Below are 23,916 nucleotides of genomic sequence, written 5' to 3'. Positions count from 1 at the left end.
ATACCTATTTGAGAGAAGAGGAGAAGATATGTTTATTTATTTATTTGTTTGTTTGTTTATCTATTTATTTAATTGTTAGCTTACTTACTAACTTACTAACTAACTTACTTACTTCCAGGGGGAAGCTAGGTGGCACAATAGATAAAGCACCGGCCCGGGATTCAGGAGGACCTGAGTTCAAATCTGGCATTAGACACTTGACACACACTAGCTGTGTGACCCTGTGCAACTCAACCTTCATTGCCCTCACCAAAAAAAAAATCATTGGGGACATCTAGGTGGCACAGTGGATACATTACTTTCCTTGGATTCAGGAGGACTTGAGTTCAAATCCAGGCTCAGATACTTGACATTATTAGCTGTGTGACCCTGGGCAAGTCACTTAACCCTCATTGCCCTAAAAAAACAAACAAAACAAAACAAAACAAAAAAACCCTTTCTGTTCCAAATTTTCTTCCTCTCTCTCTCTCCTCAACTCTCCCTAAGAAATCAAGCAATTCAATATGCCATACATGTACAGTCATGAAAAACATCTTCACATTAGTCAGGTTGTGAAAGAAAACGAACAAAAGAACTTTAGAAAGAACTAAAAAATAAAATTATACTTCAATCTGTATTCAGAACCATCAGTTCTTTCTCTGTTGATGGTTTGCATTTTTCATAATTCCTTGTGATAGCATCCTAATCATCATTTCTTTCACAGTTACTACTGCTCTTATTTTTATCATGATTTTCAGGTAGCCCAATGGTTTTCAAATTATCTTTCCAGAATCTATGTCCCAAGTAGTTTTTCCAAGGAGATATTTCGTATTGCCCTCAATTTTCTTATTCATTTAGATTTGCTTTATTATGACTTGATTTCTCATAGAGTCATTAGCTTCTATTTGATCTATCCTAATGATTTTCTTCAGAGTTTATGTACTTCCTTTTCCATTTGGACAATTTTGCTTTTCAATCTGTTGACTTTTTTTTTTCATGACCCTCCTGCATCACTCTTATTTCTCTTTCCATTTTTTCTTCTACCTCTATCACTTTTCCCTCTACTGCTCTTATTTTATCTTCAAAGTCCTTTTTGAGTGCTTCCATGGCCTGAAACAAATTCATATTTTTCTTGGAAGCTTTGGATGTAGGAGCTTTGACTTTGTTATTATCTTCTTCTGAGGGTGTATTTTGATTTACCTTGCCACCAAAGGAACTTTCAAAGATCTGCTGCTTTCTCTGCCTGCTCAACCTGACCACCTATTTCTTGGTTTTTACTCCTTCTTAATGTGTACCACTGCTTCCAGGATGCACTTTCCCAAGCTACAGGGGGTCCCAGGTGGTACAATTAGGCTCATTCTCAGCCTGCCTGGCCTGTAAGTAACCACTGCCTGCTTTCTCTTTAACCTGGAAGCAGAAAACTGATTGAAATCTGATTCTATATGGTTGAAAACTTGGCATGCCTGTTGCCCTCCCGCAATGGGCCTCCACCACTTAAGTCTGATTCCTGGGCAATGTGCTCTGCCTCTGGCTCCTGCAAAGTCCCCCACTATTTTCCCCTGGGAAACTGCTGGACCCCCTCACTAGTCTGTGAGCCAAGTTTCAAAAGAAGGCACTGAAGCTGAAGATTAGAGACTCTGGAAGGGTGGCCTGCCTGGGGCTGGATCTGTGCTGCACACTGAGCTTCTCTCTCACTATGTACAGCAGGTTATCCCTATTGTCTATTTAGACTGTCTGTGGCTAGAAAATTGTCTCTGTTCTTTTGCAGGTTATGTTGCTCCAGGAGTTGTCTTATAACATTTTTTTGAGGTATGTGGACAAATTTGTCAGGAGCACAGAGAGTCACAACCTTTCCTCCACCATCTTGGTTCCACTCCTTATCCTAGTGACCTCAGCCCATTACTCTTGACATGGTGGTCACTGAGGGAGAAGAATATAAGAAACCCAGGTTAAGTAATGAAGGTAAACAGTTTTAATAATAAAATAAAGCCTTACAGGTTTGGGAAATCTCAGGATTGTTGCTTACAAGGAGGTATCATTTCAAGGACAAAGAGAAGGGATAAAGGAGGTGGGCAGAGACAGGTTCTCAGATACTTGTACAATATCTATTTTTGCCAAATGTGAAAATCCTATAGATATTTCTTGGCCAATGTGATAAAGTATGGAAAACAGCATACTTATTTCCTGATAAGAAATAAAGTAGATTTCTCTTGAGTCTTGTGTGTTCTGAAAAATCTCACCTTTAAATTTTCTATGCTGAAAAATGCAAGTGAAGGTATACCTCTGGGGTGGCATTGCTTGGTGATAGTAATAAGAATGAAAGGTAGACATGCTGATAACTGTCATAATGGTGGTACCTCACAATTGAAGTACCCATATTCATTATATGTTTCTAGCTATGTATTTCCTGAGTTTAAAAACAGGTCATGTATCTAAACACAGTTTAGGTCATTTAAAAAAAATGAAAATCTTTTTTTTTTCTCATGAAGGCGGTGTTTAAATACCAAAAAGAAGCATTTAGATGTTCTAATTTGGGCATGGACAAGATGAATATTAAAGCCATTATAAGCAAGGGAAGTTAGCCCCCAAGACTAGAGAGCAGCCTTCTAAAATGCAATTCAAAACCAGTCCCCTCAAAATTAAAGTATTTTCTTATATTGAAAACCTATTTTGAAGACTCTTGGAGTCCTCCTTGATGTTGCCCCCTATTGTAGTTGGACTAGGAATCAAGAAGACCTCAGTTTCAAATCCTGCCTCAGAAACTTACTAGCTGTGTCACCCTGGGGAAGATACATAACCTCTCTCAACCTCAGTGTAGTAAAAATTATTTGTGGTAAAGATTAATATTGAAAATTTTAGCTGAATCATTTGGGAGGGGCCACACCTGGTCCACCCTGAGACTGTGCCTGCTACTAAGCAGTTTTCAAAGGACCTCCCCGTTTGGGGAGGAAAACTGCACCAGAAGGGAGGCTGTTGGGAGTGCTGGTTCTCAGTCTGGTGGCAGTTTGGGGTTGGTGAGTTTAAGCCTAAGTTCCATAGGCTAAGCTTGGAGCTGAGACTATCCATCTGTATTTCTACTTCCTTATTTCCCTAATTGGTTTCACCTTTGTGGTCTAATTAATTCCCAGTTAATAAAACCTGATCCTTTAAGAACTAAAGCTCAGAGGCTCCTTTTCTTATTGGCCTGGGAAGTATATATAAAAGGGAAAGTTAAAGGGGGAGATTAATGTTCCATATATCCAATTTTGGCTCTCACATCAGTTTCCTCATCTGTAAACTGGGTACCATAAAAGCAATTATCTCAGGGTTGTTGTAAGGTTCAAATGAGATAACACATGTAAAATGCATTGGAAACCTTAGAGTGCTAATCAAATCCGAGCTCTTATTATCCGCCCTTCTCCCCCAATCAGGTAGCAAAGAAAGAGCAGGCATTAACATTGCTCTTACCAGCACTTTCTCCTTTGAGGGAGGTGTTTGAGGAAAGAGGAAGAAAGAGATCAAGCTAACAATACTGTATTCTATATGTGAAAGTGGGATGTTCAGCAATTCACTGCTTAAATCCCAACTTATTTAGTTCCATCCCAGATTCCTCAGAGGAATTTCAAAGTTCTTCAGCAAGTTTCATTTGAATTTTCTTATGGAATCACTATCACATTTCCTACTAGAGACTTTCAAAAGATCCTGGGATAGCATAGGAGCTAATGATTGGACTCTACAATATTTCTGCTCCAAAAATGCTCTCCCTGCAATGAATTGTTAATGAAAACTCATAGCCTAAATCTTGGCTGGATAGCGAATGTGATTCTTACTTGATGTTGACAAATGCTTGACATTTTCTGTGACTTGGAAATGTATCTTAGTGATTAAGGCTTTAATCATTTGAATCTCAGTACATAAAATGCAATGTTTTCTTGGGAAAAGAACCTTTACAACTCATAATCCTAATGGAAATGGCAAATGAAACAAAGCAAAAGTATGAACAGTAAGTGTGTAGAGACCTTTCTGCTAGCAACTCAAGGACCTCCTTTAAGTTTATCACAGAGGGAAACATGATACTCACCCCATCTTTTGTCACAAAACTGTCTATTTAATCTAAGGCTCCAATTTTAATTCTGAGAAAAACAAGGTTCTAAAAGGTGGGGCGTCTCAAGGTCATAAGGCTAAAGCTAGGACTAAACCCTTGTTCCCCCACTCCTAAGCCATGTGCAGATTACCCACAAAGCTCCTTGGACTAGACTTCAGGGAAATTTCATCATGAATGAGAGAATTATACATAATATCTATTTCTCAGCCCCAACTGACTAGAGAATGGTAGCATATACACATTTTCTACCATGAACCACTAAAATCATATTATTTGTACTTTGCATATGAGCATGGTTAATTGTTGTCCTTTGTTCTCAAAGAGGACCAAAATGACATCTCTATGTTAGAGTCAAGTTACATATCCAACTTTGGCTGATCAGACCAATACAAGCTTGGAATGCTCAACCATATATTGGGCAAAAACTGTCCATGTTAATATGTAGGGTGGATTCTCTAAATTTATGCATCTTGTGTTTCTTTTGAGCTATTTCAATTTTGCTTTGCTCAAAGAACACTGCACCTTCTTTGATGAGGGCACACCATGCTGAGCCCAGTGTCTCCTATATTATGCAATAAATTCCAAAGTTCTTCAGAGAGCATAAGCAAACAGACAATCATAAAGAGGCTTTCTTTGATTTATAAAACACACACATACACACACACATAAACTTGTAGCTATGTTTTGAAGTGAACAGAGGATTTGGCTTGGAGGAAGGAAGACCTCAGTTCAAATCCTGTTTCAGAAATGTATTGTGTCACCCTGGTTAAATCAACTAACTAACCCTCAGTCTCAGTTTTCTCAATTGTAAAATGGAGATCATAATAACCCATACTTCATAGGGTTATCATGAGGATCAGGTGGGGTAGCTTTTCAGTGAAAAAACATTTCAGACCATTTCAATATTAGCTAATTAGTATTATTGTCACTGATACTTTAATGAATATCAATAATAGATGTATTTCCTTCAATTCTGTAAATTGAAACCTATTCATACCTGCCCATCCTGTGATGTTCTTTTTCATGTCCTCTCATAGAGAATCCATGGGGCTCCACTCACTGGACTGAGGTTCTGCCTCTAGTTCATTTAGCATTTCATGCATGGATAGCAATGGAGTATGCACACTGCCCATCACTTTTTTCTCTCAACATGCTTTTTCCTGATGTCTTTTGCTCTGCTTATCTTGAAAAAGTCCTTTATTTGCTCAGGCCCTCCAAGTTTCTCCCAACTGTCCTATGGGTGATCCCTGATTTCAATAACACTGTGACATTCCATGAATCCCTACTTATAAGATCAATGGAAGACAACTGATATTAAACAGATAGGCTTGTAGTCCTTCAAAGAGTTTCAGATCACCTAAATACAATCTAGACTGCCCTCCTCTTCCTATTCATTTCTTTTCTTCTTCAATTTGCAAGGATTTATGGAAGGAAAGGGGCAAAATTTGTCCTGAATTAGAAGGTGTGGTTAGGTGTTAATATGTTCACATCATTATCACAGTTGTGTCATAGTGTTAAAGCATGTGTGTGATATTTATTAAAAACAGCAAAAAACATCACATTTGAATCTGTTGTAATTTCATCACTGAAGTAAAATACAAATTTACATCAAAATGTTTTAGTTATATAGAGAAATGTTATCCAAAATATAAATAATTTTAACTATTTTGCAGAAATTGAAGCTAAATTATATGATTGGAGTTTGAGGGGAATTTGGCAGTCATCTAGTTTCACCTCCTCACTTTACAGATGAGTAAATTGAGGCTAAATGACATGATTTACCAAAAGTAGCACAGGGACAAAGTAGATCCTTTGACTCCCATTTCAGTGCTCTTTGTAATATTCTGTACTTGTCTCTAATATGCCTGTTTTTTCTTTCTCACTTAATCATTGTTTCTAAAAGCTGGGAGGTAAAGTTTTGCCTACAGAACATAGAGCAGCATCAGATACTAACCAGTTTCTTTGCTTTGGTTTCCCTGATGCCAAAATGGATTCTGACTGATAGTAGTTTCAATGCAAATTCTTCACCAATGGTTCTTCAATTTATGAATACTTTTTTAAAGGGCTTATTTTGCTTTCATTTCCATATATTTCCATTTAAAAACCATTTGTTTTATGTTCTAATTCTGAATGTTTGCATCAAATGACAAGAACGCTTTGCCACCTTTATGTTTTCTTTTAACAAAACATCTCCAGCAATATAAAGCAGTCTTAGTGAACTCTAATCCAGATCAAATAAAGATACTAAATTTTAAATGGCTGATATAATACCCCTGGGGGTGGAGGCAAAGGACAACATAATTACTTCTTTTCAGAGTCAAATCCTGCCTCGTTTTACAGTCAGCTATAGACAAATTTGAAGTGTTTTATTGAATTATTTCTTTTTTTGTGGGGCAATGAGGGTTAAGTGACTTGCCCATGGTCACACAGCTAGTGTCAAGTGTCTGAGGGTGGCTTTGAACTCAGGTCCTCCTGAATCCAGGGCTCCAGGGCCAGTGTTTTATCCACTGTGCCAACTAGCTGCCCCTGAATTATTTCTATAAATAAAGTCGAGACCTTCCCCTTGCATTTTTCACCTTTACTTTAAAACCATACTTACATTTTGTGTTTATGTTGATTGAGAGAGAATATGTTATGCAAACTTTGAAACACAAGACCACAATAATTAAAAGAACAGCATGATACTACTCAAACATGCACATTTCCCATACCACCTGCTGACTGGTGACTGATTATAAACAGACTGGAAGGCTGTGGCACCTGTGCTAAAGTGACAAGGGACTCCTCCCACTCAGGTAAGGGGTTGCCAGGATATTGTACCCATGAAATTAACTGAAATGGGAATGGGGGACTAGGGTACAATTTGTGTCATCCAATAAGAGCCAGCGTTTTGGAGTGGGATGTTGTTGTTTAGTTTGTTTATTTAATTTGTAGATTTTTGAAGAAGAACGTTGATAGCAGATGGTAGTTTGGTAGACAAAATGGTCCTCCAATCATTATCAAATCATGAATTTCTAGTTGTAAAACAATGAACTGGATGACCCTTCTCACTGAAAATTCTACTGTAACTCCAAGAATGGCTATATTGAGAGCTATTTCTGATGAGGCAGATTGTAAAATGTCCCAAGTTCATAATAAACCTGCCTTTGGAAGTATAGTCATTAATTATATGATTGGCTTATGGTTATGTCCCCACTTGGAGGGTGAAAACATTCAAATAATGGACTGGAGAGTTAGGGTCCAAGCCCTGAGGTAAGGACTGTTATTCTCTACCATTTGCCTCTCAGAGCTGACCCACAGGGTAATGCAGTGAGCAAAGGGAGAACAGGAAATGTAATGGACAGAGTTCATCAGAAATGTTTATGAGGAAAAAGATTATATCAATAAGATGTAGTACCCAGTAGAACCCAATTAGAAACAAGTGCCAATCACACCCATATGAAGCAAGAGGGTGGAAGATCTAGGACTGCTAGTTCCTAAGTGAGTTGTCATGATTTGAACACCCCAAAACACAAGTCATATACTATTCCATTTATCTAATTAGAGTTTGCCTCTCCTGGTAACGCTGGAAGCTTAGGTTTGGAGAAGGAAACTACATATGTAGCTGTGACTGCTGGCCACTGTTACCAGGGATCACTTCACCACCTCTCTTCCCATGTCCTATTCCACTCACTCAAAATAGATCTTCAAAAACTCCCTCTGTATTACTTTGAAGTTCCACCATACAACTATAAGATTGGCAAAGTTGACAAAAATGGAAAAGGAAAAGGTTGGAGGGACTGTGGGAAAACAGGTACATTAATGCATTGTTGCTAGAACTGTGAATTGATCTAGATATTCTGGAAAATAATTTGCAATTTTACCCAAAATGTCACAAAACTGTGCATACTCTTTGAAGCAACAATATTATTTGCCAACTAAGGCCTATTTCCCAAAGACTTCAAGTAAAGATAAAAATCACCAACATGAACAAAAATAATTAGAGCAGTTCTTTTTGTAGTAGCAAAGAAAACTAGGGGTATGCCCATCAATGTGTTGTTGTTCAGTCTTTTTTCACTTATGCAACTCTTCATGATACAATTTGGGATTTTATTCACAAAGATACTAGAGTGATTTGTCATTTCCTTCTCCAGCTAATTTTGTAGATGAGGGAACTGAGGCAAATAGGGTTAAATGACTTGGCTAGAGTCACACAGCAAAGTATCTGAGGCTGAATTTTAACACAGGTCTTCCTGACATCAGGTCTGGAATTCTGTCTGCTATACAATATAATTGCCCTTTCCCATCAATTGGGAAAGAGCTAAACAGATTGTGGTATAGGAATGTGATAGAATAATATTGTGCTATACAAAATGATGAAAGAGATGGTTTCATTGAAATCTGGGAAGACTTGTATGAATTGATGCAGAGTGGAGTAAGGAAAATTAGAACAATTTATATCATTACAACAACATAAACACAAACTCTAAGAACTAATCAACTCAATGAACAAACATGATTCCAGAGGATGGATGAAGAATCATGTTACTCAAGTTTAGAAAGAGAGATGATAGATCAAAGAGTGTGGAACAAGACAATTTTTTAGATATGACCAATGTAAAATTTGTTTTACTTGACTTATTGTTTACAAGAGTTTCATTTTCTTTCTAATATTGTGAGATGAAAGGAAGAAAAAAATAAATTTTTGTTCATTGAAAAAAATTAATTTAAAAAAACATATAGCAAGGGTAAATACTACCTTTCAATATTGTGTTTTCAGTCTAGCTTCCTGTCTTCTCATACTAGAATTACAGTATTAACTGTAATCAGGGGAGACTGAAAAAAACCCTTGATCCCAAATATTTTAGGGGAAGATGTTTTTTGCCTTTTTTTATATCTCCACCCATTCCTGACTTTTGCTCCCCATGGGGCCACCACAACACTGATAAGAGCTGTGGCAAGAGAAAACAATCATGGAAATGAAGACTCATGCCAGGGTTGCTAGATGAGACCTGTCCTAAGTAAGATTCTAAAGTAAGCAATATTTGTCTTCTAAAAATGTCTTCCCCTCCAGTACTTTTCTCCACAACTTTCGTATACTTCCACCAATGATAAAGCCCACTTTCCCCAAATACCTTATATTTGAGTGCAACATTATATATCTGGTGCAAGACTTTTTCTAAATATAAATGAGTAGTTTGAAAATATAAATGCTGGATGGAAATGCTGGTAGAGATTTCTCAGAGTTAAGGAGAAGGTGAAAGATAGGACTGCAAATTAAGTAAGAGAAAAACATGAAAAGAAAGAGGTTGGAACAAATATTTTTTAAAATAACATGAACTGATAGAGATTGAGGGGCTACAAGGACAACACCAACAAAACAGCTGATATTCTTAAGAAGCTCAAAGAAACTACCAAGACTTACTTACAACATTAGACTGCTAATATTTATACCCAGAAGAAAGAGCTAGGGGCAAAGGGTAGAGCTGTTTGCAAAGAGGCAAATTTAGGCTTGCCATGAGAAAAAACCCTTAAGAACTATAGTCATACAAAAGTAAAATTGGCTAAGGATATGCAAGACTGGGGCTTCTATTCTGGATATGGGCTGACCTGGACAGCTTTTGAGATTTCTTCTAAGCCTGAGATTTCAGAATTTTGTGAATTTCTAATTGTGCATTTTCACCACAAGAAAGGATAAAGAGGTATTTGGGGGGGACAGGGAGACTATCTCTGTGTTCACAAGATGATCTCTACATTGACAGCTTTCTACTATAACTACCTATAAGTTCAGTCCTGTTACCAGACAAAAGGTTTTGTTTGGGACAAACGGCCTCAGTTTAACCAAATAACTCGAGGAGACCACCAAGTCAAGCAGAGACAGATTTATTACATTCTTGCAAGAACAGGCAAACTCAAACCTGAGATCAAGCCATAATAATTAATGCATGCCTTGAGTTTTTATAGTAATTTTGGTGGTGGGGGGGGGGAGTTCCCATGTGCACTAGGGTGAGCTCACAATCTAACATCCAATCCTGTCTCACCCAGGGTGTGTGCTTAGCTCGTGATCAATGTATGGAGATATGTATGTGTGTTCCAGGAACAAGGGGGAAAAGGGGAGGGAAAACAAGGTCAAACCAAAGGAAGAGGGAAGGGGGGGTGACATTGAGAGGAATCACAGTTCCCACTGACCCCACCCCCACCCCTCTGGCCCCTTTCTCTAAAGACTTTAATAACAGGAAGAGTCACTCAGGTATTTCAGCATTGTTTTGTAGTCGTGTTAATTTTAGAAGGATGACAGGCTTAAAATTTATCTTCAGCTATGTTGGGAAATCAAAGAAATCAAAGGTTTGATAGAATACTCTATTGTTGGGACCCAAGGGTCAAGGGGACTCTGCTCCAAGAAAAAGAAACATGTCACCCAACATCTGGTCTCAACCCAATCACCGCATCCTGTGCTGAGCCCTGAGACTTCTTGTCCTTTCTTCTTGAGTCCTGAGTATGGAATCAGTGGGCAAATCCCCCGCTCCCTCAACAGGGACTGGGATTCTGACATATGATGGATTCCAGATAGACTGAAGACACAACTTTTATTACAGGCCATAAAACTCACTAAGATGTAGCTGACAAGTGGGGAGACTGAGCAGAAGTAAAAATACTGTTAATTGGCAATAAAACTTAAAGGAGACAGTGAGAATTTGACAAGCAATAAACTTTTAGGCAAAGAGAGAAACTAACTATACTGGGGTGGGGCTGGGTATCTTCTCGACCTCATCCTCAGAGTTTAGTCTGACTCAAATCCATAATCATCTCATACAGTTTCACCAGATTCCCCAAGAAGCACTCATAGATAATCACCATCAGTAATATTATTGTTAGACTGAAGTTGCCATCACACCACAAGAGAATTGAAATTATTTCATATCTTTGTTCATTCTACCATTTGACATTTACTAATTAACTACTCTCTTAGGTGTTAGTCATAGTCATACAAAGATAGATAGATGGATGATAGATAGGTAGGCAGATGATAGATAGATAGATAAATAGAGAGAGAGAGAGAGAGAGAGAGAGATGTGGAAATTTATTTTGATTTGGGGACACTACCTTTGGGCTGAGATTAGAAAGCCTTGGACCCTCAGGGTTTTTTCTATGTGGGAGGGGGTGGTGCCCCCCCTCTGCTTCAGCCAAAAAGCCCCTTGGGCTGGCTGTAAGAGAAGACATGTCAGATGGCAGGGGGAAAAAAACCCCAGCTTCCTCCACCCTGAGAGGATCTATCCCAGAGATCCCGGGCTTGTCCAGGCCGGGCTCTAGCATAACCCGTGCTGAGGTCCCAGGTGCTCAGCATGGGGCACAGGCCCCTGGATGTAGTTGAGCCTCCCCGGACACAGCCCTAATTCTGCCAGTGGATTAGTTTGGCATGTGTGAGGGCACAGGGAGCCCTGAGGTTTGAGTGGTTAGAAGGAAGATATATACCAGGAAGTTAGACAATAAGGGGTGGGCATACTGATGGAGGAGACAGACAGAACAGGAGATGGTACAGGAGGTTGGAGAAAGTGAGGAGGCCAGAGGGATGCTGGAGCACTAGGAGAATGCTACAAGAAGGCCCATTGGTACACAGGAGGAGGCTGAAAAGTTGCAGGCACAGGGGGTGGAAAGAGACACGCCAGAAAGCAGTCAGGTTGTACATTTTATTTCCCTGTATTTTTATGTTTAAATTGTATCTCATAAATAAACTCTTCTTTGATTATTTAGTTAAGAGGCTTCTTAATCTTTTGCTTATCAATTTGGGAGCAGTGTGGAGAAATTTTTAAATGGCCCATATTAAGTTAATAGCAGTCAGATAGCCCTTGAGTCAAGAGGTCACAGATTAGTCCTCCAGTAAGATTAGTACCCCCAAGTTAGCCCTTATCAGTTAATAAAATATTTTTACAATATATAGACAGACAGACAGATAGATAGACAGACATGTATATGTATATGTATACATACAAATGCAGGCATATATATGTATGTATGTATTATGTCGGGGCAGCTAGGTGGCACAGTGGATAGAGCACTGGCCCTGGAGTCAGGAGGACCTGAGTTCAAATCAGGCCTTATACACTTAACACTTACTACCTATGTGACCCTGGGCAAGTCACTTAACCCCAACTGCCTCACCCCCCCAAAAAAATATATATATATATAATGTCTTGCATTCAAGTTACATATATATATAATACATATATATAATTATGTGTGTGTGCATATAATGTATATAAAATTAAATTCAATACAAGGAAGAGTAAGATGTATGTAAAGGGTAAATCCAAGAAAAATACTATCAGAAATTTAAAGGAGAGAGCCTTTTCAGCTGAGAAACTTTCATGACATATCTGGCTAAATTCAAGCTCATCTTTGAAAGAAACTTCAACAAATGAAAATGCGTAAGTAGAGAGGAGTAAATAAATTCCTGGCATAAAAGGCAGCATCAGTAAATTCACAGAGAATAAAGAACCAAAATGAGGCAAAGAGGTAGCCCTGTATATTGACTCTGCACTTACTCTCTCAACACAAACATATAAATTAAGGAGTCAGGTGCCCAGAGTGTGGCTACCACATTCCTTCAAGTTTCTAACAGTAGTAGCTGAAGTACTGAGAGGGTATCTTTGACAAAAATATAATAGTTTTAAACAAGAATGGGTTTGAGGGAGAAAGATAATGTAAAGATATCAGTTGGCAACAAATTTACAGTCAATTTTTATTGATTGATCATCTTAATCAACTCACTCTGTTCCACTGAAATATTCATTGTTCACTGCAAATAAACATAGTGTGCACTCATCTAAGGGGTGTCTATTATATTGACAGGGTGATATGGTAGGTTGAGGGAAAAGGCAACTCTAGAGTTGCTGGTGTAGGTTCACTACTCACAAAGATTAGGTTTTAACCACTCAGAGTCCAACAATGGAAAAGAGAAGAGAGTAAGACCATGCAAAGCTATGGGAAGTGGAAGAGTCAGAGTAAGGGATAATGAACAGGGGTTTTGTGATTGGGCTGGAAATGTGCCCTGTGGTTGCTTATCAAAGGGAAGATAAGATATACTCCACTTCCCATCCTCCAATTGATTGGTCATATATCCCTTGAGGCTCAAACCCTAGTCCCCAAGGCACAGTCACCTTGGAGACCACTGGTCTAGACAAACTAGGGCTAAATAAAAATCCCTCTTCTATGGTGAAACCCTTCAAAAATCTAAAGACCTTCCATAAATCTGTTTTATAGACTCAATATCTCTAGTTCCTTCAAACAACTCTCATATGGCATGGTCTCCAATTTACTGAGGTAATATTCATAAAGTACTTAGCACAGTGCCTAGCACATAGTAGACATTTAATAAATGCTTATTCCTTTCACTTCCCTGTTAACTAACTTGGTTGCCTCAATATATATGCTCTCAATATATATGCTCTCAATCTAGTCAATTCACTTAAGTAAACATTCCTTTACTGTGTGTCAATGTACCCTTACTAAACAGCTGCTATGGGACAAGCACTGTGCTAAACTTTGTAGTTACAAAGAAAACCAATAGTACAATATCTGTTCTCCAAGAACTTCCTCTATCAATTCTGATTTGCACTTTTTTCCCCTGAAGTCTCTCAATTGGGGCACTAAGAAGCACAGAGACAGTGTGTATCAGAAGTAAGACTTATAAATAGAGTTTATGAAAGGAAATTTATGAAATAAAACAAAAAAAAATTAGTGGAACCAGATTGTATAGGGTCTTAAATGCATTGGCTTTAATTGCCAGTGTCAATATCCTTCCTAAAATAGGGATGCATGGAACCAAACCCAATACTTCAGAATCAAGATAAGCTGTTAAACTTGGGTGTGGAACTGGCATTGAGGACCCACTGTGAGAAGAAAAGTCTTGGAATAGTCACTGTGTTAGTCAACATGAGATGAATAAAATAAATGCCATGTAATAGTGAGGATCCCATCTCATTAAAAATAATCAATGTGTACTAGACTCAGTCAGTGTGATTTCAGTATTTTCTTTAACTAGATTAAGCACCTCTAGTTCAGGGCTGATGGTTAACAGAAAGCAAAAGGGCCACAGGTTTCAAGGCTTAGGATGAAGGGGAAGATAGATCTTTAGAACTAGAAGGACCATTAGAAGTTATCAAATAATAACAAAATTCATTTGGGATAACAAAAGGTCAAGAATATAAAAGGAATTAATGAAAAAAAATGTATAGGGAGGAGGTTTAGCAGTACCAGATCTTAAACTCTGATATAAAGCAGTAATTATCAAAACTATCTTGTCTGGCTAATAAATAGAAAACTAGTTCAATGTAACAGAGTATACATACAATACATAGTAGTAAATTACTAAAGTAACATAGTATTTGCAAATGTAAGGATTTAAACTTTTCAGTTGAGAATTCACTACTTGGTAAAACTGGAAAGCAATCTTGCAGAAATTATGTATAGATCAATATCTTGCACCATTCTCCAAGATAAGGTCAAAATGGATTCATGATCTAAATATAAAGGGAGATAGCATAAATAAATTAGCACTATCAGACATATGGATAGAAGAATTTATAAGTAGATAAGAGATAGAGAGCACTATGAATGTAAAATGGACAACTTTGATTGCATTAAATTTAAAAGATTCAGTACAAATAAAACAAATGCAGGCAGGATTAGAAGGAAAGCAGATAATTGGAGGATTTTTTACAGTTTCTCAGATAAAGGTCTCATATCTCAAATATATAGATAACTTTGTCAAATTTATATGAATATGAATAATTTCCCAAATGAGAAATGATCAAAGGATATGAACAGGCAGTTTTTAGATGAAGAAATCAAAGCTATATATATAGCCATGGGAAAAAATGTTCTAAATGATTATTGACAAGAGAAATGCAAATTAAAACAATTTTGAGATATCATCTCGCACCTATCAGATTGCCGAAAATGATAAGAAGGGGAAATGACATTTTTTAATATTTAGAATTTTATTTTCCAAAATTACATGTAAAATATAAATTTTGACATAAATTTTTTTTAAACTTTGTATTCCAAATTATCTTCCCCATCCCTTCCCACCCCCACCCTAAGAACTCAAGCAATTCAATATAAGCTATCCATGAGCAGTCATATAAAATATTTCAAAATTATCCAGGTTGTGAAAGAAAACAGACAATAACAAAACTTCACATAAAGGAACTAACAAAAAATATGCTTCAATCTGTATTCATATACCATCAGTTTTCTCTCTGTAGAAGGATTGCATTTTTCATAAGAACTTCAGAGTTGTCTTGGATTATTTCATTGATGAAAATAACCAAATCATTCACAACAGATCATCTCCCAATATTGCTGTTATTTTGTATACATTACATTTCACTTTACATCAGCTCATTCAGGTCCTTCCAGGTCTTTCTGATAGCATCCTGCTCATAATTTTTTTCATAATAAACTACATTTATATAGTACTTAAGGAGATATTTCCCTACAATAAACTCATGAGGTTGATTATTGAAACAACAGTAATAGATAACATTTATATAATACCTTATGCCTGACAAAGAACTTTCTTCACAATAGTCCAACAAAGTAAGTAGCACACGTTTTGTCATCATCATCAATCAATCCTCATCAGTCCATCCTCATCAAACCATCCTCATCTTCCTCCAATCCTCAATTCATCCTCCTCCTCCTTCTCATTATCATCTTACATTACTCTTTCCTCTGCTTCAAAATTTTTTCACATTTACTATTGTTAACTGTTTCCCTCCATCCTATTCCCTCCCCATCTTTACTCTATTTTCTATCCTCTTTTTCCCCATCCCTCCTCAAGAGTGCCTTGACTCTGACTGCCCCCTCCCCAACCCTGCACTTCTTTCTTTCACCCCTCCCTCCTTATCCACTTCCCCTGTTACTTTCCTGTAGGGTTAGATAGATTACTCCACCGAATTGAGTGTGCATGTTATTCCCTCCTTGATCCAACTCTGATGAGAGTAAGGCTCATTCACTGCCCCACTCCTCCCCCATTTCTCCGCCCACTCCATAAATTGTTTCCTCCTTCTTTCATGTAAGCTTTTACCCCATTCTATGTCTCCCCTTCTCCCTCCCTCAGTGCAATCCTCCTCCCCTCAATTTTACCCTAAAGATATCATCATGGGACAGCTAGGTGACACAGTGGACAAAGCACCTGCCCTGGACCCAGGAAGACGCGAATCAAAATCCAGCCTCAGACACAAGGTACTCCCCAACTCAGTGACCCCAGGCATTCCACCCAACCCTGACTGCCCCACAGGAAAAAAAAAGATAAAATAAAAATAAATGCTTTACAGATATCATCCCTTCATAATCCATTCCCACCTGTGCCCTCTGTCTAATCCTATCATCTGGCCTAATACTGAGAAAGTACTTATGGCTTAGATGTATCATCTTCCCATGTAGGAATGTAAACAGCCTAATCTTTTAACATGCTCATGATTTCTTTTTCCTGTTTTCCTTTTTATGCTTTTTTAGGGTCTTGTATTTGAAAGTCAAATTTTTTATTCAGTTCAGGTCTTTTTATCACAAATGACTGAAAGCTCTCTTTTTCATTCAAGTCTGATTTTCCCCCTGAAATATTATACACAGTTTTGCTTAGTAGGTGATTGTTGGTTGTAATCTCAATTCCTTTGCCTTCTGGAATATCATATTCCATGGCTTCTGACCCTTTAAGGTAGAAGCTGCTAGATCTTGTGCTATCCTGACTGTGGCTCCACAGTATTTGAATTGTTTCTTTCTGGCTGCTTGCAATATTTTCTCCTTGACCTGGGAGCTCTGGAATTTGGCTATAATATCCTTGTAAGTTTGCATTTTGGGATCTCTTTCAGGAAGTTGTTGGCGTATTATTTCAATTTCTATTTTACCTTCTGCTTCTAGAATATCAGGGAAATGCTCCCTGACAATCTCAGGTCAGCTGTTTTTCCAAGAAGATATTTCGCATTGCCATCTATTTTTTTATTCATTTGGATTTGCTTTATTGTGTCTTGGTTTCTCATAAAGTCACTAGTTTCTATTTCTTCAATCCTACTTCTTAGGCAATCATTTTCTTCAGAGAGCTTTTCCATTTGGCTTTTCAAGCTGTCGTCTTTTTCTTTTCATGATTTTCCTGCATCACTCTCATTTTTTCTTCTTCTTCTCTAACTATATCTTCAAAGTCCTTTTTGAGCAATTTTATGGCTTGAGAAAGAGAGAGAGAGAGAGACAGAGACAGAGACACAGAGACACAGAGACAGAAAGACAGAGAGACAGAAAGAGAGGGAGAGGGAGAGAGAAACAGTTTTGGTTTTGGTTTAGTTCTAAAGTTCTGCCTTGGCAGGGGTTCTTAACCTGTGGTATGTAAATTTAAAAGATATGAGAGAGGGGGCAGCTAGATGGTATAGTGGATAAAGCACCAGCCCTGGATACAGGAGGACCTGAGTTCAAATCAGATGTCGGACACTTGACACTTACTAGCTGTGTGACTCTGGGCAAGTCACTTAACCCTCATTGCCCTGCCCCCCCTAATATATATATATATATATAAATTTTTTAAAAAGATATGAAAGAGACAGACACAGAGAGAGAGAGACAGAGACACAGAGAGAGATAACTCTTTCAATAAAATTTATTTTGTAATCCTTTGTATATAATTTAGTATATTTTAAATCTTTATTCTGAGAAGGTTTATAGGCTTTACCAAGCAGCCAAGGGGCCTATGATTCATAATGTTTTTGACTACTACTTTCAGGCCCACTTTTCTCAATTCATTTTGGTTTCTATTTCCCACCTTCTCCATTCATTAAGATATGTTTCTGCCTTGTGCTACTTCTGTTCATTATATTTGCCTGTCACTTCCTTCCAGTAAAGTATCAAGAAGCACAGATAACACTTTTTCTTTCTGATTCAAAGACTCCAAGGTACAGTTAGTGATTGTTGTTTGGGTTTGATGTGTGGCTAAAGACAGTGGCATGTGACAAACTTTAATTATAATAATAGCTAACTTTTGTATAACACCCACTATAAGCCAGGCACTGTTAAGGACTTAACAATTATCACCTCACAACAACCCTGAGAGGTAGGTTATTATGATCCCTCTATTCTTTTGATGTTTTCAGTATTTTCAGTCAGGTCTGATCCCCCATTTTACAAATGAAGAAACCAAGGTAGAGTCAATTGCCCAGGGTCACAAAACTAATAAGGAAATCTGAATATGAACACAGGTCTTCTTGACCCCAGTTCCAACACTCTACCATGCCACCTAACTGCCCAGACAATCTAGGTTGCCTACAGAGTAGGATAGATTCAATTAGTGTATTAACAATTAGAACAAAATACAAATGTACTATATTATGGGGAGGGGATATATACATTGAACCTTGTGGTATATGATAATACCCAGGGCAATGGGGGAGACTAAATGTGAGTCTCCAGCTGTACAGCCCTTTTCCATTTGCTTTGCAAACCTGAGTGCTTTTAATCTCCTCATTTTGGAAGTTCTGTTATCATTTTTCAAAGGCTGCCTTTCAGTTTCCAGCCAGAAAATACTTCCTGCTCTTTGAAAATAATAAACCCTCACACATCGTGCAGAGGAATACAAGAAGAAGGAGGAGGAAATAAGCCAGTGACCAATTAAAAAGGTTGTGATCCTGTGTGTGAGACCTTTAAAGAGCCCGGCAAGACCTTCAATTGCAAAGGACCCCTTGTGCACTTTTTAAAAGGCTACAAAATGCTTATCTGTAGATGAAAGGAGGGACTTGGAGGGAGTGACACATTTTCCTTTCAAATTAATGGCAAATAAACCCTTGCTACTTCTGAGCAATACATTCAATTATGCCATTTTCACCCTTTTGAAAATTCACAACCAAGCAGCAAACAGGAAAGGAGGAGGAAAGGCACAGAGAGCCCTACTTTTGATTCTGCAGAAGTCAGAGCTTTGGAGCATTTCTGATAGGAACCCAAAACCCCATTTGTGCCCTGAATGACCCAAGTACATATCTTACTGAAAATTTAATGTCAGTAATCAACAGTGAAATATTAAATTATGGCTGGGGGCTAAAAGGAGGCTCTATATCCATTTTCTACCTTTGGAAAGCACATTTACATTACTATTTTTCACATTCCTTTCAAAAAATTAGAGAAATGGGTTATAAATAAAAATCAAAACTACCTTTCACATGAAGGATTGCTTAGAGGGGCAGAATCAGCTTGATTTTGTTTGACCTAAGGAAGACCCATCCCATTCATCTCCATTTGAAATACAAACACTGATAATGAGATATCTCCACAGTGAGGTCTGAACTGAGTAAATCTCATTCAAGATGTAATTTGAATTTAATGTCTTGTCCATGAAATAAGCAAAGCACCATTAAAAAAAAAGTTTAATGATAAGCAGTTTATCAAGGAAAGGCACCCAGTGAAAAAAAACCAAAGCTGTTTAATCCTAACAGGAGCTTGGCTATATTTACAGGGACACGTTGGCAGAAGAGCCGAGGGTATCACGCTATTTTCTGGTGGAACCGCAAGCATGGACTTTCCCTGAACTCTCCAAGTCAGTTGTGATTGATTGTTCTTTCCTGTCTCTTTTAAAATCATTTTACTGGGGGGTGGTTAGGTGGAGCAGTGGATAAGGCACTGGCCCTGGATTCAGGAAGACATGAGTTAAAGTTTGACCTCAGACCTCAGACACTTGACACTTAACTAGTTGTGTGACCCTGGGCAAGTCACTTAACCCTCATTGCCCCGCAAAACACACACACACACACAACATTTTACTAATTGGACTTCCAAGTCTTTGCCTCCATGTTTGAGAGGATTCCATACACTCTTGGCACCAGATATAACATAGCAAAAGAACCAGTGTTTGCATCTCCAAGGTATTCATGGATATATGTACCTAGTTGTGGTATTCTTAAATAAAGTTTCTTCTTTCCTCTGTTTATTTACAATGTAATGTTTCTACTTTTTAAATCTATGAATAGATAATTAAGATATCAAAACTAAAGTGATACCATAGAGGAAAATTGTGTCCCTACCATCATGTAAGGGATTTCAGCCAATTCACTGTAAATCAGTTCAGTTTCACAGTTTGCACTTTATATATATTTGGGCTGGGGGCGAGGCAATGGGGGTCAAGTGACTTGCCGAGGGTCACACAGCTAGTAAGTGTCAAGTGTCTGAGGCCAGATTTAAACTCAGGTCCTCCTGAATCCAGGGCTGGTGTTTTATCCACTGTGCCACCTAGCTGCCCCAAATTATATACATTTGTTTGTTTGTTTTGTTATTTTGGTTGGGCAATGAGGGTTAAGTGACTTGCCCAAGGTCACACAGCTAGTCTCAAGTGTCTGAGGCTGGATTTGAACTCAGGTCCTCCTGACTCCAAGGCCAGTCCTCTATCCACTGCGCTACCTAGCTGCCTGAATTATATAATTTTTGAGGGAATTTATAATATTTTATTCCAAGACCCCATAGGGACCGACAAATTAATTAATGTCTTAGTTGGTCATACAGCTGGATTAACTTTAGCATGAGGAACTTGAGTCATAATCAACATGGAATGTCAAGGGCTTTGTCTCAGGGTGCTAATTCACTGAGTTGCTTTAAAAAAAATTACCTGATGGTGAGGTTACCACACCCCAAGTCAACCACTTTCCCCTTCTAATAGTCTATTTGCATTCTGGGGTATTGCCCTACAGTTGTTGCTCCCTCACTATTAAGAATTTGCTTTTAAAATATTAGTGATGTTTGCCCTGAGGTAGGAAGAAAAAAAAGTTAAGTGTCTGGATCAAGTTCTCCTTAAGCAAGTGAATCAATAATGGCTTGATAAAATGGAAAGAAAATAGGAAGGCTAGTCTTTCAAAGTAAAATGAGGCACATGTTTATTGCTAATTGAAATTCTATTTGTTCCCCAAGATCCCACCATATACACTGATATGAACATCCCCCTAGTTCAAACCCTGTTTCATTCTTAAGATTTCATTTCCTCTGTCTGGGGAAAATTGCCTCAGTTTACCCAAATAAATCGAGGAGACCACCAAGTCAAGCAGAGACAGCTTTATTACATTCTCGCAAGAATGGGCAAACTCAATCCTGAGATCAAGCTACAATAATTAATACATGCCTTGAGTTTTTATAGTAAATTTTTTTGGGGGGGAAGTTCCCACGTGCACTAAGGTGAACTCACAATCTAACATCCAATCCTGTCTCATCTAGGGTGCGTACTTAGCTCATGATCAATGTATGGAGACATGCATACATGTTCCAAGAACAAGGGGGAAAAGGGGAGGGGGAACAAGGTCAGACCAAGGGAAGGGGGACAGTCAGATGTTCCAGATCTCACAGTTCCCACTGACTCCCCCTTCCTCTCTCCCAGCCCCTCTCTCTAAAGATATTCAACTTGAATAACAGGAAGAGTCACTCAGGTGTTTCAGCATTGTTTTGTAGTCATATCAATTTTAGAAGAATGACAGGGTTAAAATTTATCTTCGGCTATGTTGGGAAATCAAAGAAATAGAATAAAGAATAAAAGAATAATCCATTGTTGGGACCCTATGGTCAAGGGGATTCTGCTCTGAGAAAAAGAAACATGTCACTTAACATCTGGTCTCAACTTAATTGCCGCATCCTGTGCCGAGCCCCATGATTGCCTGCCCTTTCTTCTGGAGTGCCGAGTATTGAATTGGTGGGTGAACTCCCCAACCCACTCAACAGGAACTGGGGTTCTGACACATGATAGATTCCAGATAAAACTAAGATGTAGCTGACAAGTGGGGAAACTGAGCAGAAGTAAAAATAATGGTAATTGGCAATAAAACTTAAAGGAGACAGTGAGAATTTGACAAGCAATAAACTTTTAAACTAACTATACTGGGGCGGGGCTGGGTATCTTCCAGACCCCATCCTCAGAATTTAATCTGACTCAAATCCATAATCAGCTCATACACCTTTTATATGTGAAGGGTCAGAAGCAGCCAGTTATGACTTATATATGACTAAATGAGAGTTGTACCATTTGGTGCCAAAGCGAAAACAATTTGCACTTCACAAAGCTAACTGTCTTGGTAATTTTACACTTGCACAACAGTGAGATTCCAGAAGCTGTTCAATGAAAAAAATGGAAATTCTTACCACAAATATAGCTATTTAATTATGGCCTCTCCCTTAGAGAAGAACAAACACCAATAACAATTGTTTCCAGAGTCAGCAGCAAAGCCAATAGCAAACAGCACTAAATGTAACTTCAGGAAAGCTTGGGTTCTTGAAGCTGCCTCATTTCTCGCCTTTGAGGTAGAGTGCCCCTTAACTATGTGAGAGGGGCTCACAGCTTCTCACATCTCTCTTCCCCCTACCACTTCCACTTCTCTGCAGTAATCCTTCTATTTAAAGGTGAGATAATCAGCTTTTGTTCCATTAGCTTGGATCAAAGACAATCTCTAGGCTAAAAACAAAGGAGACTCTACACTGGGGGGATTCAGAATCTTCCCTTGCTAGCAGAGAAAAGGACTGGGTTTTTTTTTTTAATTCCTTTTCCAGGACTGGAAATTCTCATGCCCTGGAAACACCAGTGGTAGAACTTTAAGTGTTTCTCAAAGACAAACATCCCCATTATAAAGGGGACAGGACTTTGGCAGTCATCTGCAAATGGTGCCAGAGAATTTGGCCCAAGTATCCATCCTGCCTGGTAGAGAGGGAGAGAAAACAGTCCCTTTGTTCACCCAGCCACAGTGAGGGAGAGCTTGCAACCTAGCCAGGAAGCTTTCTTTCAGCCTCTGGTCACTCGCCACCCCAGTCTTCAAAGCCTTCTTTCTCAATTTAGTGCTTTCCTAATTGTCTGATCTGACAAGTTCTACTGAAGCAACTCCCATCATGCAACAAATGGCTCCACCATTACTCGGGTCTTTTGTATGTGCTACTGATCGAGAGGAGGGGGCAGGTCTTTCAGTGGGAAAAATCATTACTTGGTCTTAATGCTAAAGAAGCTTTTTTAAAAAAGACTCATAACAGCTAATAAATATTAATATTTGGATTGAAAAAGAAAAGAATCTGAAGCTAAAAGCTCAAGTCAGAAAGCAACTTAAAAGATTCAAAGGCTTCTCCCCTAGTTTTCTCTAATTGTTCTCTCCTCACTCTAGTCCCAGGCCTTCCTCCTACCATTGAAAGAGAAAGTGCAGGAAGTACCTTTCCAGATAGAAGAGACCTGAAACAGGTCTTAGAGTGTTAGGGCATGAAGAGGGCTTGAAATCAGCTCATCCAGGACTCTTATGTCCTTTTAAACCTTTAATGAAGTGACTCTGGGGGGAGTGAGGTGGCTGTAGGGAAGCTTGCATGATCATACAAATAATGCCAGACTCTTTCTGTGTCTCCATTTGGAGAAATGTTTTCTCTAGGAAGGTCCTTTGTCATCTAATGGACACCTATTCCAAGCATTCTTTCTATACTCTGCAAAGAGAGCAGAGTGCAAGATACAGCAGACTGAAGGAGAGGAGTAGGGGCTGGCACACGCTTCAAGGAAAGAGTATGTAGATAGCTCCTAAATAGTGTTCCACACAACCTTTCATTGCTAATTGCCACTTGTGGGATTCCTGATTTTCTTAACTGATCTTTGCCATCCAGGGTTTTTTTTTTGTTTGGTTTTTTTGTATTTTTTATCACAGGTGACACCTGAAACTGCTGATTACTAGCCATTTGCCAAATCTCTCTAAACATCACTGATTATGACCTGAGATGTCTTTCTCAACAACCCTCCACAGCCCCATAGAAAATATCTATTTCTGATATTTCTGACCACCCAAAAATATTTCTACTTCTGGTCTCTGTTCAGTGTTTTCTCCATCATTTAACTTATTTTTTTT

The 23,916-nt window shown here is 38.4% G+C and overlaps 1 long non-coding RNA gene across 1 annotated transcript in view; it reads right to left on the bottom strand.

The window, feature by feature from the left end:
• The window catches only part of LOC122726396, a 75,736-nt gene extending 53,337 nt beyond the window's left edge, over positions 1 to 22,399 (bottom strand). The window contains exon 1 of the long non-coding RNA XR_006352793.1: positions 22,193 to 22,399. This is a non-coding gene — a long non-coding RNA (uncharacterized LOC122726396). The remainder of the gene's footprint in view (positions 1 to 22,192) is intronic.
• Positions 22,400 to 23,916: the final 1,517 nt, after the last annotated feature.

Source organism: Dromiciops gliroides, chromosome 4 (assembly GCF_019393635.1).
Source record: "Dromiciops gliroides isolate mDroGli1 chromosome 4, mDroGli1.pri, whole genome shotgun sequence".
Taxonomy (NCBI): Eukaryota; Metazoa; Chordata; class Mammalia; order Microbiotheria; family Microbiotheriidae; genus Dromiciops; species Dromiciops gliroides.
The sequence above is the reverse complement of the archived record's forward strand: the minus strand, read 5'-3'. Positions and strand labels throughout refer to the sequence as shown.